Here is a 20112-nt window from a genome sequence, read left to right on the forward strand (position 1 = left end):
GTGAATAACTGAGTGATAATTTATCTTTAGCCAAGTTAAGTAAAGTATCATCTTGGTGCTCTCTCTGTGACAGCCAAAAGAAGACAACCACTCCTTTTCCCTTGTGAAATTCAGAAGACACAGTGTCTGTTTGCGTGACCCTGGAAGAATGTAGTACAACAGTCTATCTACAAATGGAAAAAAACCCCAAAATAACCCCATAGACTTGGTATTTCAGCCCTGAATGGATCTGTTTCTTTGCTAGAATACTTCATCTCTCACCTCTTTAGAGGGTCCTAGTTTAGTTGTGCTCTGCTGTTAAACTGGAATAAAGTGGTAAACATCCTTGCACCCTTTTAGAATACTCAGCTTTATTATAGAAAAATCTCTATGGAAGTCCAGTATAAACATAGCACTGATCATTTTTAAGTGGGTTAGTGGTTGATAGGAATGGTTGGACTTGATGATCCTGTGGGTCTTTTCTAACCTAGTGATTCTGTGACTTGATAATCATATGGTTTTTTTCAGCAAGTAAGAACTGAATTCAGATCATAAATTCACTTGAGCAAGGAGATATGCTGAAAATGGTAGAAATAACAGGTCTTCTTTAATTTTTTATTACAACATATGAAAGAGGCATTGTTATTACCATTCATTCTGAAACGGAAGTAAATATATGAGAAGTTGGTTGTGAACAGTAGTTGAGGAGCTGTTTATTACCCTAAATCTGGATGCCACTTTTGTCTGCAATGAAAAAAAGGTGCAAGTTTTGCCATGTGCACGTAAATGTACTAAGTCATTTGCAGTGCATTTTAAATTTTAAAATGCATGAAAAGAACTGAACTACATAGGATTTTTATTAGCGTTCCATTATGAGTAATTATCTCCAAGTCCATGGCCTACAGCTAAATTCTGCAAGCAAATATTAGTCAAGTCTTTTTAAATGTTATTTTTACTGTTCTGAGGCTACTCAAGTGAGCCTGTCTCAATTAAACTCATGTTACTTTGCTTTTGATCTGATTATATTATGAAATCAAAATGAATGATGTTATTAGCTGTGATCACAGCAAAAGATTGAAAGTTTTTATGTAGCTTAGTGAAGACTTTGTAAATCCGGTAGTTTGATCCTTGCATGGCTTCGGAAATAACCGGTGGGGCTGCCTATAGCCATGCTCTTCATTTAGCTGTCAAGCAAATTGCTTAAAGATTACAACTATCAATTATTTGGAACTAGATAAAATGCCTTCACTATATGAATTACATTCTGTTGTAGCTAATATAGTGTAATATTTGGAGCAATTGCAGAAATATGCATCGTGGATGGTATGGTTAGAATCTATATCCTTGAAAATATTCAAAACTCAGCTGGACACAACCCTGAAAAACATGGTCTAACTTTGCATCTAGCTCCTTTAAGTGACTAGAGGATCCCTTCTGACCTCAAGTATTCTCTGTTTGTAAGTAAATATGAACAAAAGAATTCCCAATAAGTTGGTGGACAAGTGCTAATGTCTTTCACAGTACCCAGCCCCTGATGGTCTAAATTACTGCTGGCTTATTTAAAGGTCTGTTAGATGTCACTAACAAGCTGGAAATGCAGAGTGATCCTACCACTCACTGACAGGAAAATTCATCTATATCAGAACAATAAATTATAATGTTCCAACAGAGTGAACAAGTCAAACACCAGGATCTTCCTTACCTTTTTTTTAATGGCATGATTACAAGAGCCTCAGTATAAACTAGTATTGAAATATTAGACTCTTATCAAGGTGATTGCTTAAACTTTCGTAATTCAGAAATAATTTCAAAATCCTGAAAAAAAAAATTTTCTGTTCATGGTGCTGTGGAGCAGGAAGAGTCTTCAAATTATGATCATGCAATACAAAAGTGAAGATGCAGTGAGAATCAGTATCTGGATACTCAGATGTCTCTGAAAGCTAGAGGCTGGTTTTCATAGTCAATTTAGCTTGGGAAAAAAAAAAAAACAAAAATAAAAAAAAAAACCTGTTGCAGTCAGGCAACAAAGTGTAAGGAGGCTGTGGTGTCTTGCTTTAATTTATGGCTTTAAAGTTTAATGGTTTTGTGAATGTGTACTTATCATTTCCCTAGAATATAAACTACTGCAATATCTTCTCTTGCATGTTTGACCTTTGGGCTAACAATGAACCATTGCTGAATCACGAACTTAGTGACTTTATCTGACAGGTCCGACTTATTTTCTTCTTCGATATTCTTTTCTTGTAGTTGTTACAAATTGTTGCGTGTCCTGGGAATGTCTGGGTTCCTGGTGTTTAGATTTTAATCAGTCCCTTCTCCCTTTTTCTGATAGCACCATTAAGAGAAGACATTCCTCTACCTCTGTGTTAATGCTGCCCTTTATAAGTGTCCTTTGTTTACTGAATGGGAAAAAAAATTATCTGTATTTTTATTTAAGCTGACACTTCAGTACGTGTTGCTGCTTACACTCATACTGTTAGATCCGAATGGTCACTGACAGGCTAATGCTCTTCAGCATGAAGTTTAATTTGTATATTGGCACTTGGTATACAAGGACTTGCAATTCCTCCTGTTTTGAGAAGGTCATGGTATATATAAATGAATTTTAATGATTTCTAATTAATCTTTTATACTTTATTTCTTAAGTATTTTAAGAGGTTTTGCTGACTAACAATCTTATTCTTTCTTGTTTCTGTCGAACAAGGCATTTCTTTAAACACAGTGCAATCAAAACACTCTGTGCTGAAGAATTTACATGAGTCATACCAAACTTGTACCTGAACTTTTAAATTTAAGAAATCTACAGTTCATAGAAATTCAAATTTGTAAAACATATTTTTTTAAATCCTGTCGTTACCCATATTTTTATATTACTCTACTCAAGTTTATTTTTGATAGTAAAATTATTTGATGAAAGGGATAGTATGCAAGGATATTTCCTCCAGTTCTGATTCTGCAAGAACGGAGATGAGGAAGAAAGGGGAAATGGACTTCGTTATAGAAGCCTTTCTTCACAGCACATTTTGTGGCAGGGAATATTTTAATACACTGACAGATATACAATTGTAACAACTATGTTTATTTGAGTTGCTTTTATACATGCATAATGTACTCATGTTCTATTTTATGTGATATAAAACTCAAACGTTAACTGGAGACTGTGGAGTGTGGGGAAGGCTCATGTCAATTATGCCATGATCAGCAAGCATTGTAGTACACTCCAGCACACACAGAGCACGGCGTAATGTATGCTGCTGCATGAATAGACTCCAAGTAGCTGTGGTTATTTGTGGAGCGCTATAGCTCCATCAACTAGGGTATTATTTTTCTAATTCCATCACATAATCGACAGTAGAAGGTATGAGGAATTAGTAATGTATTATAGGAAATGAAGAGAAAGATGCACAAGCCTGTATTTCTATGCTCATCTTAAAAGATCGGAAGAAACTTTAGCAGTGGATTCTCCTCATAGACAGAAGCCCTGTGCATATAAATGCAAATGTTATAAAATGTAGAGGAAAAGCATGTTTTACTCAGAAAGTAAATTGCTTGATAACTAGCAATTCACTAACTAAACATCAGGAAAAATACACTCTAGGGGAAAAAAAAATGTGTCTATTTATAGACATTTTTCAAAGGTATCACACAAAACATGGTTATAGGTACGAGAAACTTCCATATCTAGTGGAAATGCCTGCTACTACCTCCAGCAAAAATATGCTTCAGAATGGGCTTTTATGGCTACTTTAGAAAGTTTATTTTTTCCCCTAAGTTTATGGTTTCTGAGAGGCATTGAATCTGCATGGTAACGCCGGCAGCACTGAAAACATGATCAGAGAATAATCTATGATCCAGTGCTTTTCTGTCTGAGTTTTCTGACTTTCCCCATTCACTTTATTTAGGACTTTCACAGTCCTGGAATTCAGCTTAAACTTACAGTTGAGGCTAGGTTTTTTGTTTCTTCCAAGTCCAATGTCACCATCTGCAGTTGTTTCTCTTTGCTAAATCTCCCAGAAAGGGCTGTTAAAAGGATTATAGCGTGTAGTCCCCATGCTGTGCTTCAAGGATTTATCACTGGTTTCCAATAAAAAGAAAAGAAGGAGAGGCAAGGGAATCATCTGAAAAGAGATTGCTCTTGTGTGTTTTAGCGCTGGAAGAGTGGTAAGAAAAGGTATTGGTAGAACAGAAGAGTAATATCCAGAATTCCCAGAGGTTTTTTGTATCTTTGATTTTAATTTGTGAATTCTTTTTGATTTTGTAGTTGTTACGTAATTACCAGAGGCATTGTAAAAGTACAACGATTTAAAATTTTCTGCAGTTTTCACTGTCTGTATAGAGAACCACTATGTATTCAGAAAGAAACCATAGTAGCTCAGAAAGCAGTATGATTTCATCATAGTAATTCCTAAAGATAACTAGTTTCAAAATTAAGCAGATTAGAAATTATCTTCTGGGTTGCCTACTAGATGTGATATGGGCTGATCTTAAACATTTCATGTCACTAAAATCACCGTGATTACAGGCCTTGTTAACTGACTGTGTTCTTGGTTAAATTAGTTATTTATTAAATTTGACTGAAATTAACGCCAAATTGACACATAAGAGGAAAGCTGACTGCCAAAAAGGTGCTCACGTGCCAACTACATCTCATATGCAAACTCTGCATATAAAATTAAAGGTTTGATCCATTGTTTAATGCAGCTCCAGCAATTTGTGATCACCCTGGAGCCAATTTGAATTCATTAGAAGCAAATGTGAACAAGCAGGCTACCTGCTCACTGAATAAGTGATCGTCTCAGTCTACCAGTCATTCTGGTTCAATGGCCTTGTAGGTAGATCCCAAAGAGCTTCTACAGCTTGTATGGTTCCATCAGTACTCATCCTACAGCTATTGTTATGCAATTGTGCAAAATGGGTCTTAAGATATTTTAAAGAATTTTTACCCAGGCTTTTTGCCTCACAATGCTAACAAAGAAACCAGGGAAATCCTGTCCACTGTACAATATTGCAAGATAATGAAATATGTTAAAGGTCAATGGAGAAACATTTGTGCACAAGAAGATATTCAGGGGAAGTGAATGCTTAGGTGCAGAGGCATGAGGAATGGAACACGAGCAGTAATGTGGGTAGGCATTTCAGATTGTAACCAATCAAGGTTAGTGAAAATCATACCAATTTCCTGCTATTAAAGGTAGCTAGAATTGTTGCCATGCAGCATTCTAGCAGAAATTATCTGGAATAAGCCATTCTATGTGTATTGCTTGCTAATGAAATGCACATTTAAATAATTGGAGAACACTCTGTCACAAGAAAAAAATCGAAATAGGCATCAGATAGCTGTTAAATTTCTTGAGGAAACAGCAGTGAGAAGTTATACGTTCAGAGACTATTGTAAATATTTCATTTTTTAGCTATTCCTATTGCTAGAGTTTCAGAAAACTTAGATCTTTGTTATCGGAAAAAGGTGTAATGAACTGAAGTGTTCACATACATGACAAATGTGTACATCAGAGAGCTTACTACACTGATATAAAGCTTGATTCCAGTGTTTGTCACTTGAAACCATGTGTAAATCTGCACGTGGGAGCAAGATGTGTACTGGCCGGGAAATAAAAAGTATTCTCTTTTAAATATGGGTGTTATCTTCAAGTGAGAGTGAGTTAAGGTATAACCAGGGGATTTCAACTAAAGGCATGAAGTCACTGTACAAGCTAAAGCACATTAAAGTTCTTCGCAGAGTCAGGGCAGGCAGTAATCCCCATAAGAGCTCTTCCAAAGAACTGCAACATCCATTACTTTATAGCAGTCTCACTTCCATAAAACCAGATTTACAAAGTGAAATGTCATTTCCTTATGTAATTCTTTTTAAATGTATTTTAAAACAGTCACCCCCTAACAAGTCACAGTTTCAGTATAATTAATGAGTAACCTTATTCAGCATCTAACCATTGCAGGACTGCTGTATTAAATCCCAGTTATGATACTTCCTTTTCTGAAAATGAAAGTGGAAGTCTACAGGCATAACCATAGAAATGTAAGGCTGAGAGAAATCTCAGGAATCATTTATGCCTAAAATGTTAGAGTATCATATAGACTTCAGCGTCTGCCCAGCCTCTTTCCAAAGCCTCCTGCACAGTGTGCTGCAGCTGACCTGTACGTATGTCCCTCAGGAAAGACAGCGCTCTATCTGAAAAGCATCTCAAAGTGACTGGATGGATACATTTCCGGAGGGAGTCTTTGTTATAATGTTTAAAAACAATTGTTCTTTTTCATCTGAATCATATACTAACCAAAGCATGCTAAGACTATTAAAGCAGGCATTTACTAAAAAGCCCTTAGAATTAGTTTAAAAATTGAGTAATTAAACCCATGCTGCGATGACATTGCTTTTCCGATATTACTTCCAACTGAAGCCCAGTCTCACTGCAGTACTTTTCATTAGTTGCTCTATGTAAATTAAATGGGAAGGAATGCCGTATGTTTTCAATTATATTTTAATGGAAAAGAACAAGTTATTTTCTTTTAGACTGTAAGAATTAGTGGGAGAATATGTAGTATGAATATAATCTGCTTTGCAATCATTTTCATTTGCAGAAGATTGGTTTGCAATAATTTATCTTTGTGGAGGGCTTATAATCAACTAGAACTTAGATTTACATACGATTAGAGTAAATTTAAAAATTCCTGTAACACAAAGTACAGCACAGTACCTTTTGATGAGCAATATTAGCTCGATTCTGTGACATGAATGGGACTTGGAAAAAGCTTCTAATGAGAAAGGTACTATAAAAACAAATTAACTGATGCCAATGACTGACAGCAACTAAAAGAGCGTCTGTCTTAAATATGTGTACTTTAGTACCACGTGAAGTACTGAAAGGTGTAAGAGTTAAATTATGTTAGTGTTCAAATTAGAAAAATCTCAACTCTTGAAGTATGCTAATGAAAAACAGCTAAATACCACAAATACTTATGACTCTTTAACTGTAGAAGGAGGTTTAAATAAGAAAAGGAAATTATGATGCAGATCAGAAATAGTGATTAGTTTCTCTGAATTTTGTTTTATTTATTTATAAGCATTAAACACCTGGGTTTTGTGGATTTTCTTGATTAGATTGTGAAGTTTTCCATTTTTAATGTGTTTTAGTCTGTGTGAATACATAAAATGTCAAAACATTAATTCTGGAGCTTTCCATGCAATATATAGAAATTTATAGATATCCTCTATGAAAACTGCAACTTTGTGGCCAGCTCATGTAGGCCTCCATGACACATCCTGTATTTATCAGATGCAAGAAATAATCACAAAAACATGTTATTATGAATAAATTATAGAATATTTTCATTCGTTGAGATTTCACTGCCTTCCTCGTCAAACATAGAGATAGGTCAATAAATAAAACCATTTAAAATCATTCTCTCTTTATACAGTAGCTGAGTCATGAGAAACAATAATTAACAATAAGGCTTCAATTATAAAATACTTGCATTATAAAAGCGTGAAAGTATCAGAAATCCTAAACAACTCTTTTGCCTGGCCTCTTGCAGTCTTTTACTTGGCACAAGTGTGGTGGTTGCAGAATCCAAGTAGTGTAATCATTGCTCCATTCCTTTTCTGTATCAATAATACATCTGCAATACAGGAGCTAGAAGAGATTTGTGCTAGATGGCTAGTGAAAGAAAAGGTTCTACACACCCTATATCTACATTAATTTTTGCTAGAGCTCTAACATTTTATAATGATTTAATGATATTTATGCAACACTGGAATTTTCGAGTTCCCTACAAGTAGGAGGCCAGTGGGTGAGTCTGTAAGATTAGACAGCTCTGCATGTGGATGCCTCTTTCCATCCTGCAGCTGCGTGTTGCATTAGCACAGACATGGTGTTCCTTGCTGACACAGTAAACACAGGGATCAGGGAAGCAGAGCGAGTTGTACCACGCAGGGATGGCTGTGCTGGCCACTTGCCCACCCGAGGTCCCTGCTGCTCCTGACAAGGATACTCTGCTATGATCTGGTTTTCCAGCTCCTGTTTTATCATGGAGTCCCGTGTGACCACGCGCATCGTGGCGGTAACTCTGGGCCTGCGTTTTCATTCTGGTTACTCGTGCTGATTAGTGCCCTACAGCTGCACAAATGGTACTCTGGGCAGCAGCTCCAAAGTTCAAGGCCAGCACCTAAACTCATGCTGGTTGTGTTTAAGCCTGTTAAAATCATGCTGCTAGGGGATAAAATGGGCCTCAGAAACTAAGTACCTTCTTTCATAAAACAAACAAAAACCCCTACTCAGTAAGTAGGTTTTAATTATTTTGTAGTTTTTATACCACCATGAGTTGTATTTTCATTCTGAGCAGGGCCATTGCAATACAAGCAGAAACAGATGGAGTTTCAGTGGTGATCCAGACTGCAGATGTAGTGAAAGGCCATCTCTGACTTGGATTATGGAGGCATTTAGCCTAACTGGATTGTGTGGTGTATTATGTCACCCAAAAAGTAATGGGTTTATCCTCAGATGGTAGTGATTGCCCTTCTGTCCCAAGAACTGTCTGTTTAGTCATCTCTGCACACACAGTCTGATCCAATGAGTCAAAAATCCACAAATGTTTGTGATGCCACCACCTCCTCCTTTCTGATAACATATACTGATTACCTCCTGGGTCTTAAATGAAGGGAATTCTTACTTCCTTTGAAGGCTTTGGAGTTGAAGATTCATTCGGTAACTTGTATGATTATGCCCTAAATAAACATTTAATGGACATAAAGCATATTCAAGATTGAAATGGAAACAAATAAAAACTTGAAAAACATTTTAATAATCAGTTTTATTCTGATTAAGAAAAGAGACTTAATTATCCTATCTCATTTAGAATTACCACTTCTTCAAGTTGCCTTTTTCCGTGCTTGCAGTAGTTCTTTTTTGCTTTAGCAGTTTCAGATGTACCTTACTTTTAAGATAACACTCTATATATTCACTATGTTATTTTATCTGTTTTATATATAGTGTAAAATTCAGTTGTGTACTGTAAAGAGTTCACTGGTTTACTGAGGGGCACTAGTTTCATGCTCCCTCATTTCCAGTAGCCCTCACCTCTTCTCTCTGTTCCTCTACATTGGCATTTTTGTAATCTTTTCTGTATGTAGCTTCAAAAGATTAGAAGTGTTTTTTTCCACACTAAAGCAGTCAAATGGAAATATTGCCGTTTAAAATGAATTGTTCGTTCTCTGTCCAGAAAGTGTGTGGTACCACTTGAATTGATGGCAAAAAGTGGTTGCTTTGATTATTCTATGACTGACAAAATTAAAAAAACCAAGAGGGAGAATGAAAACTGCAGCTGTTTCTCACTCAAGAGGAGAGGATCATTGGAATATACAGGGAGGTGTAGCCACCTTTTACTCTACCGTAGCCCTTGTGTCGAAACATTAAGGTATAATAAACTATTAGCATTTAAGTGAAGCTGACAGATTATGCACTTTTGTTGGCAATCGTACAGATGCTGCAGAGCACAAAGATTGACCTGGGAAAAGAGCATCATCCAGTGTGGGGTGGGAGAAAGAGCATCCACTGCAGAATTAAATTGGAATAGCAGAGCTTAATAGCTGCAGCATCAGAAAAGACAAAGGTGGTATTTCTTCAACTTGGAGAAATATTAGATGTCAAAATAGAAGTATGAGATTGGTTATTTACTAAAGATGGGTCTAGTCATTTTAAGAGTAATATAGCAAGGCTTACTTTATGAAAATATAACTCGGCAAAAGTTTCTGGTTTCAGGGCAAGACAAAATAAATCCAAGTGCTACAGAGCTTTAGAACAAAAGAAGAGCCTGACAAAAAACGTTTCATTTTTTAAAATCTTTTTGATAACTTCAGTGGTTTGGGACTTTCCTGGGAAGGTCTTGTAGCTAACAAATATTCACACCGTTTCATTCTTGGGATACGTTTCTGGAATGCAGAACTACTCCAGATAAAGGAAAAAAGAACCCAACTTTTTTTTGCAGTGGCAAAGTAGCAAAATGAAATATAAACTTACGTTTATGTGTGTGTATGTGCATGCATTAACATGTAGACACACACATTCTAATTAAAAATAATCTGTTACGCAGCAGATGTTGCTCGTGGAGAAATTATCCCATTACTTTGTTAAAAGGGCTTGTATTTTGAAAAAGTACAGGTGGTTAGTAGTAGTGTGCTGGGTTTGTATTATCCTCTCTAGCATAGCTTAATCAGAGAGACAAAGGCAGATTTTGGGTTCTCCTCTCTACCTCAATAGCTTTGACTCCTGTATTTTTGGGCTTCTGTGTGTCCTCCACCACCCAATGCGGGATGTAGTTCATGCAGCTTGAAGTTCTGAGTGTCCAGTACTGCTCTTCTCAGCACCCCGTTCTCTTCCCCACCTTTCCTCCTGCTGAGCTTCACACCCAAACCTCTGCTGTCAAAACTGTGTGGAAATGTGTAGGTGCTGACGTGCATTGACAGTCTAAATATGCAAATAAGGGCTGAGGCAGGGAGCTGAAGGTAAACCTTTCTTTGCAAACCCATTATAGGAACAAAATCTTCAGTTTTGAACTCCTATAAAAATAGCCTAAACTAACCTATTCCATCTCTAATTTTAAATAATGTAAAAGTAAACAAAAGATTACATCATTTAATTATGTCATTATTCAGTAACTTACTTTGAAGAAGTCTCGTTTCCTAAAGTTATACAGAGTTATTATCTGTGTTTTTTATTAGAGTCTATAAAGTAGTCAAACTTCAGGGATGCAAAAAGATAACCACTGATAATAACCTTGTCTAGTTCCCTGTCAAAACTTGCGTATTTAATCAGAAACTTTCTAGAGTTTTGGTAAGTCTGACTTTAAATGACTCAATGGACCATATTCCCTCATGGAATTTTGAGGAAGAATTCCGCAGTGTAGAATGTCTGACAAATCTTTTTTGTCTAATGTCACTGTGTACCTGAGCAATAAATATTTTCCAGTTTGGGTGGCCTTTAGTACACTTCCAATGTTGTTATTCCAGTCTTTATTCATTGTTGGCTGAACACTCAATTAGTTCAGTATATTCTTTTGTGATAACCTTTCCTGCTTCTACAGGTTTTGCAGCTCTTGTGCATGTCTTGGTTTTTTGGATGTTTTGGTTGTTAGTTAAATGCAAGTCTGCATTTCCATTCTATGTGCGTGTATATACTGGTAAATGGAGTGGAGAGGGATTTGGAACACATTTTAAAAACTAATGAAGTATCAGTGACTTGGTCCCTTCTGAATGGATATACTTTTCCTTTCTGAGAACAATCCTAATCATAGTTCCTGTTCAATTTTTAAATCCTGAAAATCATTATAAATAATCCTGTGAGATTGTTTGTGGAACTGTAAAGCAGCCTTGCCTTGAAGGATACTTATATTTGCTTGTGAGGGAGTGTGTCATATATCTTAGTTTGTGTATATAGATATAAATGAGTAAAGACTTTTGAATCATAATTTGCATAATTCTACAGTCATCACTTTTCTCATAGAAGTGAATTCTGTACTGTAAATCTGATCCTCTGAAACGTCTTTCTTTCATGAATATGACTAATTTGTGTAGGTAGCCGTGGAAGGAGGAACTGGAGCTGCTTGAAACTGGAAATATTGGATGTTAAGATATCTTGAACTTCATAATGTTAGAGTAAACACTAAGCACTTGGGTAGTTGCGCTGTGCCTTGCCTTGCTGAAAGGGCCAAGTTTTTTAGTGCTTGTTCAGATTACTCTTTTGCTGCAATGCTCTATGTGGTTAAGCTTTAGTACAATCTTCACTCTGAGCAAGAGAGAAAATGGATGGGTTTTGTTGCTGTTCCTGTTTGGCCACCAACTAATAAGAGAAACTGCAAAGGGGCCCTCCAGTTATTAGATCATTCTGTTGATTGGTAAGTTCTGAAAGCTCATTTTATCTCTCCTTTCATCTCACCTTGATCTACCCAGGCAGCAGTTATCTAATTCAACAGCAAATTTTGACTTAAAATTGCGAAAAACTTAAAGGATTAGACATGGTCTTTACCTAACAGAGAGCTGCGGGGCTGGATGTTGGCTGAGCATTGCTGTGGCTACAGTCGCACCAAATCAATCCGTTGCTTCCCAATTGCTAATAGTCTAAAAAAAAGAACAGTGAATTGCTTTTGTTTCTCTCACCATTTCTTGGTATTGGAACAGGGATGATTTATGAACCTCATTGTATAGCGCTATGGAGCAAATACTTGCAGAAAAGTCTTTTTTTGTTGTTTCTTTGGCCTCTGCTAAGGCAATGAGGGTGCTTCTGTAGTCTGGGGATCTACCATGCCCCATCCTGCTAATGTATAACTCTGTGTGAATTGAGCTAATAGTGGTATTGCCCTTCTTGTATTATTATTTCTGTTCTAAATAATTTAAATAAGTAACAAACAGAGTGATCAGGAGTGATAAAGTGAAGGCCTTTTGATTTAGTAGAATTACAACATAAAATACAATATCAAAGAATATTAAAATTAAGTTTTGAATGAAGACAATAAAACACACCTTTCTCTCTTTTAAATAAATTTAACAAAGACAGGAATTGGAATAAGGAGAACAAAGCAGAAAGAATTCTAGTAGCAGATAAAAAAATCTGAAATCTTATTAAAACCAAAAGCTGTCATTTTATTGCTGCTATCATCTGTTTACCAAATATTTTAGTGTTTTAGCTTGTGCCACCATCTACTGGAGACCAGATGAAAGTGCTCAGCTCACTACTAAAATATCTTTTAAGAAATGCTAGAATGCCCGTAAGTTTTCACGTAAATGTCTTCCCTCGACCTGTGCTTTAGGAATAGATTTTTAAATGTTGTTTTGTGTTGGCATAAAAGTGAAAATTGGATATTGTGGTGAAAATGTGGGTATCATGGTAAGAATTGTTCCTCAATCAGGCAGATGGTTTTTGAAAACTTTAGCCACTAATATTTCTGTATGCACTTTGGAAGCTGGCAGTCATCTGTTGCTAGAAACTCTGATGGAAATGTTAAATTTTTAATTAATGTCCTGAGTGCGTATTGCAGGTTCACTGTGACAGTTTCCTAGCTGATAATTCATAGAATTATTGTTCGCTGGCGTGAATTCACATACTGCCTGTGCCACATCTAAAGAACAGTGTTCTAGTGTTAACAATCTATTCTACCCTTGCCTTCTGTTTTTTCAATAAAGTGAATCAGAGAAGAGCCAAAACGTATATCTTAAAATGCCAAGCCTTTAGACAAATTTCTGCAGAATTTACAATCACTTACTATGAATTTGTGGTTTTGGCAAGCATTTTCATTCACTGCCTAGGAGAAATTGGATGATACAGTACTGAGTTCTGCATGACTGGGGAGGGAATCGGGCAATTCCGCTGATGTATGGATGCATTTCTTGTGAGCGCTGAAGCTTGCGGACACACTCACATATCCTGCCCCCATGCCAAGGCAGATGTAAGTGCCTGAATGTGATGTCACTTGATCCTTTTGACCTAGGGAGACTTCCCTAGCTCTGGTTGTTCCTGCCTTTTCTTTTCTTCCCCTTCCCAGAGAAGGCCTTCCGGAAAACCTCCACCAGCAAAGCAGTTTGTCACTTTAAAATACTGACCAGAGTAAGGTAGGAATTGTGGGAGGAATTTCTCTGAAAAACTGCCATCCTGCCCTACCTCTCCACAAGTTCTGTGTGATCAGAGGATGTTCTTTCCCCAGGCACGAGTCCTAGGTACTTGTTCTTTCCGTGCACAGTCTCGGACGTTTATCCTTTAGGCTCTGATATTCCTGAAAGCTCAGAGTTCAAGCCCTAAGCTTGAGTTTGAAACAAACCATTCCTTTTACATGGGAGGATGCAAGCCACTTTAGAGAACTCATTTGAGTTCAAGAGTGGGTTAAATTGCCACCATAGACAGAACCACTCTGGCTTCAGAAGACCCCCTTGAACTTAAGTCCATAATTCATTAAAGGAAATGGAAGTCTTTATTACAGACTTTAAATTCCATATTGCTAAACTCACAAATGAGTATGTGAGAGTCCATTCACTGCTATGCATGAGTATTGCCTCTCAGCTCCATCCCTTGGCCTGTGCCCTTGCAATTTATAAAGTGAGGGCAGCACACAAGCCTGTTATCACTGTGGCAGACTCCCCATCATAGTTTCTATAGTGATAACTTCAGGGCTCCATGGTAATGGACACAGCCAATTAACTTCCTGTCTATCCGTTCTCCTCGCATAGCTTTACTAATGCCAAAACCAAATGTCTAGTAGGAAAATCTTCGGATTTGTCCCTCTAGCCTAGAAGCAGTAGATAAGCATAAAAATCTAAGCCAAACATTACCTCTCTGGAGATTTCAAATGTGACTAATTACAATTTGAAAGCACATATGCTTTTAATTAAGCACTATTTTTTAACAGACAGAAAATACTAAGGACTGCAGTGGTGAGTACCTCCAGGATGTCAGGCTGTGAATTCAACTCTAGAAGTTGATCTGATAAGAGAAAGAGGAGAAATTCCTCCATGCTGTCGTTTGCAGGCTTTACTGAGGGGGAAAGTAATCTGGAGTCAGGTGTTTAAAGGACCGGAGAATATTCCTGCAGTCACACACCTCACTAGCAATTTGTCCTATGGTGCATCATGAAGATTTGCCGTGATAATGTCCTATCCAGCAGCAATTTTGAGATTTTGTAGTGGGAAATCAAACCAGTCTGATGCTGAGCCAGATTTGTGGCTGAATTGTTATTCCTTGTGATAACTGCTATTGCTTCCTATTTGTCATTGTACCAGGCTTGCACATGCATCACTCTGACAGGTGCTCTTTACGGCAGCATTTCTGGAACTAGGTCAAAGAGGTTGATGGGTAATTTGTGCTTGGAAGACCAGAAAGCATGATAATGGGAAGGGAGGTGATTTTGCGTGGTTCTGTCCAACAGTTCATTGATCTACTGGTGTGGATTATGATACAGCATTTTCACAGGCACAGAGCTGCCAGCCTCACGTATAGCACTTTTTGGAGAAAAAGAACAGGACTGTTCACTGATTCATGACTTGAAAATAATGTCATTTTTTTAACTTTCTTTCTAAGAAAATGAAATATAGAACATAGAAGGTTCTGAATCTTTTTAATCACTAGGTTAAGTCCAAGGACATTATCTGAAAAAGTCATCAATATATACTGCAAAAAAAAAAAATCTTGCTTCATTACTATGAATTTAAGTGTTCATTATGGCTACAATAAAAATGGAGCTATCACAGAGTACATGAAAATAGAGTTAATGACCCTTGACAGGAAACTGCACTGTAAAGTTGATCAGGATGTGTGGGTGATCTGCATGTAAGAGACAGTCAATAATAAGATAATTGTTCCCAAGTAATTTTGGAATTAAGTTAGTAGTATTCACACAATTTAAGTTGTAAGTGTGCAGTAGATTAAGTAGGATCAGTCTGCAAAGCCTTTCTGTTTAAGAGGATCAAATTTGAGAATCAAGTCCTTCATCAAATGATTAGTTGGATCATTTGGAATGGCAGCACATTTGACTGAAACTTGTGCAGTAATAAGAAGTGATGAAAGATATGAGAGGTTTAAAAGCTGATAGACACTCTTCAAATATTGCCTTGCCTGTAGGAGTGACCGATGACTAGTTCTGCTGTTCTGTTTATGATAACTTCATTTGCTGTTATCTTGGCCTTAATCTCAACGAAGCCTTGGGTAAATGTATAGGGCTTTCCTAAAACTTCAGTAACTCATCTTCAGCCCTCAGGGAAGACAGTCAGGACATGCTATACCTCAATGGCATGGACCTACAAAAAGCCATTATTTACATCCTGTGCAGAAGCATCATCTGATTATGCTACAAGAGATGGACTACAAGGATGGTCAGAGGGCTGGAGCACCTTCCATACAAGGACAGGCTGAGACAGCTGGACTTGTTCAGCCTGGAGAAGAGGAGGCTCTGAGGAGGTCTTGTAGTGACCTTCCGGTACCTGAAAGGTGCTACAAGAAGCTGGAGAGGGTCTATTCGTAAAGGCTTGTGGTGGTAGGACAAGGGGGAACGTGTATAAACTGGAGAGGGGCAGATTTAGGCTTGATATAAGGAAGAATTTCTTCACCATGAGAGTGGCGAGGCCCTGGAACAGGTTGCCACGGGAAGTTGTGGCTGCCCCACCCCTGGAGGTGTTCAAGGCCAGGTTGGATGGGGCCTTGGGCAGCCTGATCTAGTGGGATGTGACCCTGCCCATGGCAGGGGGGTTGGAACTAGGTGATCTTTAAGGTCCCTTCCAACCCAAACTATTCTATAATTCTATGTTTCTATGCTTTCCTTCATGGGAAAGGCAATGGAGCAGAAATTCACCTTCCTGCCACTTGTCGCAGGGTTGGGCATCAACACACGCAGCAAGTTTAGCTGGCTGCAAAAAAACCTCTTCTTTTTCAGTTCTTTTCGCTCTCTCAGATCATAGTAAAGACTGTGAATTCAGAATGTCACCGGTCAGGAGATGGTTTTAGTCATTAACCAATATCTTGCACTAGAAGCGATTAAAATCCAAAATAATTCTTGGAGATAAAAATACTGAATAGTAAGTTTTTGGGGTTCACAGATGGCTTTTTTATTTTGTTTTCTTTCACTGTTACTGGCATGAAGTTATTTATCAAGCAAGTTCGGCAGACAACCTTGAAATGCTGCTAATGGCTTTCTAAATACATAAAGAATGTGATCAAAACTGTGCTATAAATACAAAGAAACATTCCATGATGATTTTGTTTTGTCTTTTATACTGCATTTTTGCTCCTAGGGAAACTCTAGACAGAAGAAAAGCAAAAAATCCTCAGAATCCTCAGAGAGGCTCACAGCATGAAGGAATAGATTGCTCAGTGGAGCAGAACCAGTATTTGTTCCGTTGTTGTCATGTGTCATCCCTCTGTGGGGAGCCTCAGAGTTCAGGCTTGCTCCCCCTCTCCATTGTAATATGCCAAAAGGTGACAGGGTGTTTGCTGAAGGTGTTTATTCCTTTTTGGAGCCCTTTTTGATCCATGTTGCTCATGTGGTCTTTCTAAACCTTCTGGAAGCACGTCTTGTTTTACCCAGTATGCAGTTTTTAAAAACTTAAGCCTAGAAACACGTTAGGCAGTGCAATAGCCAGTTTTCAAGGATGCTCCCCTCTGTAACAACTGAGTGATTGGTTCATGCTCGTCTCTATCACCTGACAAGTTTGAAGATTGAAGGTATAGATTTATTAAAATGGGGCTTGCAATAATGAAACATTACAGAAGGTAAAATGCATTAACAGACTGGACTTAGATCTCTGTGGTTCCTTTCACATCTGTTTATTTGCAGTCACATTACTGCATGTTAAATTTAAATCTCCTCTCAGATTTCTGATGTTCAAAGTAGATACTGCTTCCTTCTTCCACAGAAAAGCAGAGAGAGTTGTATGGAGTAAAAATATCAACCCTTCTTTTAAAGCTGCACTGACCGGGGTTGCATGGCCCCTCTTACTTTCCAATTACAAAAGCTTCCTCCCCCTTTCCACCAGATCTCCATCTCAGGAAGGAGTCATGTCCTTCACCAGTTTTCTAGGATGGCCAGTACATGGCTTGCTAAACATATCCAGGTTTTAGGAAGGTAGCTTTGAGTTTTGGGGTTTTTTTTGTTTGCTTTTACAATTCTTTAGAAATACATTGGTAGAACTTAATAGTAACACCATCATACTGACTTCTTCCTGGTATCATTAGAAGATCACAGATGAAATCATGAATGTTGGCATTTTTTTATTATGAGAGACATCTTTTCTCTCCTCTACATGCTTTTAAATATTGGATACCTTGGGGGATGCTTGCATACTATGCTAGTGAGGCCGTCATAAACATGGGAATGCATGTTGATGTGCACTGTCATGGAAAATGGTCTATTTGCTTAGTGAAGCCTTAAAAGTTCTTACAAAAGTGAAATGGAAAACTTCTAAATGCTAAGAGCACCCTTCTCTACCAATTTAGATTGCTTACAGACGTGGAATTAAACTTCTAATAATAAAAAAATGGTACTGCAATAAGCTGTCTGAGACTGAAGTAGCCGAACATTTTAAATGTAAAGGAGAACCACAAATTACCCAGCACATATATGTGTTCTACCTGATAAGACCTTGATTTTATTAAGCGTGACTGAATGTACAGGGCATACTGAGCATGTGTAAATGAATTGCAGGTACTGATTGCACACTATACACTTAACTGCCTTGAAAAGATAACACAAAATAGTTCAAATTCTTCTATGTAAGTAATATGCCACTTTAATATTCTATTAATTTCTAGAAGAACTTGTATTTACAGCAAAATTTATTTGAAAGAAGCCCTATGTCATCTTAATGACACACATTTTGCTGTTAAAAGAACTAAGCAGCCACCTCCTTCACCAACTACCCAAAGGGAAGCTTTGAAATGCATTATAAAATGAGCTTGTTCTATTCCTTTTTAAAAATGTTATTAAAATTGGAATGAAAAATATTTTGATATTCAAAATATTTAATTTACATAATGCTAGTCAGTGTTGTCTTGAGTGTGTTTTATGCTTTACTTGGCATATAAACTGCATCAGTAAATAGATTGTTAAATAATGCTTTATAAAGTAAGTGTGGTCTAGCAGAAGATAGTACAGAGCAGGTGCAAAACTGATTGACGCTATTACCTAGTCTGGTGCTCCCTGTCAAAATAGGAGGAGATAAAATAGCATCTGTAACATCTTGTATGTATGTCCTGTTTTCCCAAAAAAATCTCTTTTGGCCTGGATACCCTGCCTAGGCCCAGTTCCTAAATAGGCAAATGCACTTCAGCAGATTTAATTACTGAAGGACAAACAGTTGGGGAATAATTGTCCAAAAAGTCTCGGGTTTTTTCTCTCTCTTTTTCCCTCCCGCCCCAGAAAAAGATCTAGAGGTCATTTTGTTTTGCAAACTGTCTGTCTGTAATTTCTGTGTGCTGCGGAAAGTCATATTTTATAACAGACTTGCAACAGCTCTGCAAGATTTAGCATTCTTGAGCCAGATTAGAAGGCCTTACCTATCTTTCATTTTCAAGAAGTATGTCTTACATTTGGAGAGAATCAAGGGGACAGCAGGAATGATTAAATGCCTAGAAAATATAATCTACACTATAAAATGAGAGTAATTTGGCAATTACAAGGTAGAAGCCTGAAAAGGAAGCACAACAGGTTACAGACACCTAAATAATAGCTGATATAAAAACAAGGTGATGATCTCATTGTGCCCAGATAAGCTAAATTGTACCTTGGGTTTTAACACTAAACATTCATATAGTAGAGAAAACTTCCTTCTACTATAATTCTGGGAATGTTTTTTCATTAGGAGATTGATTTCAATGTTGGAAACTTCTAAAACTATGTTAATAATGAGCCTGGCTAGCCCGCTTTAGACAAATGAAGTCATTAGGTAATCTCTGCAGGTAAGAATTATTTTTTGTAGTTCAAAATGTAGCACTGCTGATTCACAGAATTATTTACATAAATATCCTCTTGTGTTATGGCTGCTATCAGCATGCCTTGATCTATGAGACTGGTTGCTGGTTTTGTCCATAGTGGCTGTCTTTTCTCTGGAACAGACATATTTGTCCTTCCCAAATAGTGTAAAAAATGGGTATCCTGAATTATTATGTCTTCTTCAGTGCACTTTTATTACAAATTAAAAGTTTTTATGTTTAGAATAACTCATAAAAAATTAAAAAGGGAAACTGTGTTACACAAAGCTTTTTGTTTTTCAACTGTCTTCCGAGTACATTTATATACTCTCATTTATATGTGTCTTTATATGTAGTGACAGTGCAGCAAACCCATGATTTATTTGTATGTATTTTCACTTGAGATATTATAATCTAATAAAACCTTCAGGAATGTTGTAGTTGGAAGTAATCAAATGTTTAATTTTTAATATTAATATAAACTTTTTCGCTTCATCACCAGGAGTACAAGATTCATGGTCGTCCTACTAGCAAAACCACTGTTCCCCAAAAGAAAAGCTTCAGAAATTATTGTGAAGGAAACGAAGGGCATATTCTGAACAAGGTAAGTGGAATGAATGAATCTCTCTCAAACTCTCGTGATCAGAAACCATTTTATTATATCTAAGACATATAGTATAAT

Source organism: Phaenicophaeus curvirostris, chromosome 13 (genome assembly GCF_032191515.1).
Source record: "Phaenicophaeus curvirostris isolate KB17595 chromosome 13, BPBGC_Pcur_1.0, whole genome shotgun sequence".
NCBI classification, from domain to species: Eukaryota; Metazoa; Chordata; class Aves; order Cuculiformes; family Cuculidae; genus Phaenicophaeus; species Phaenicophaeus curvirostris.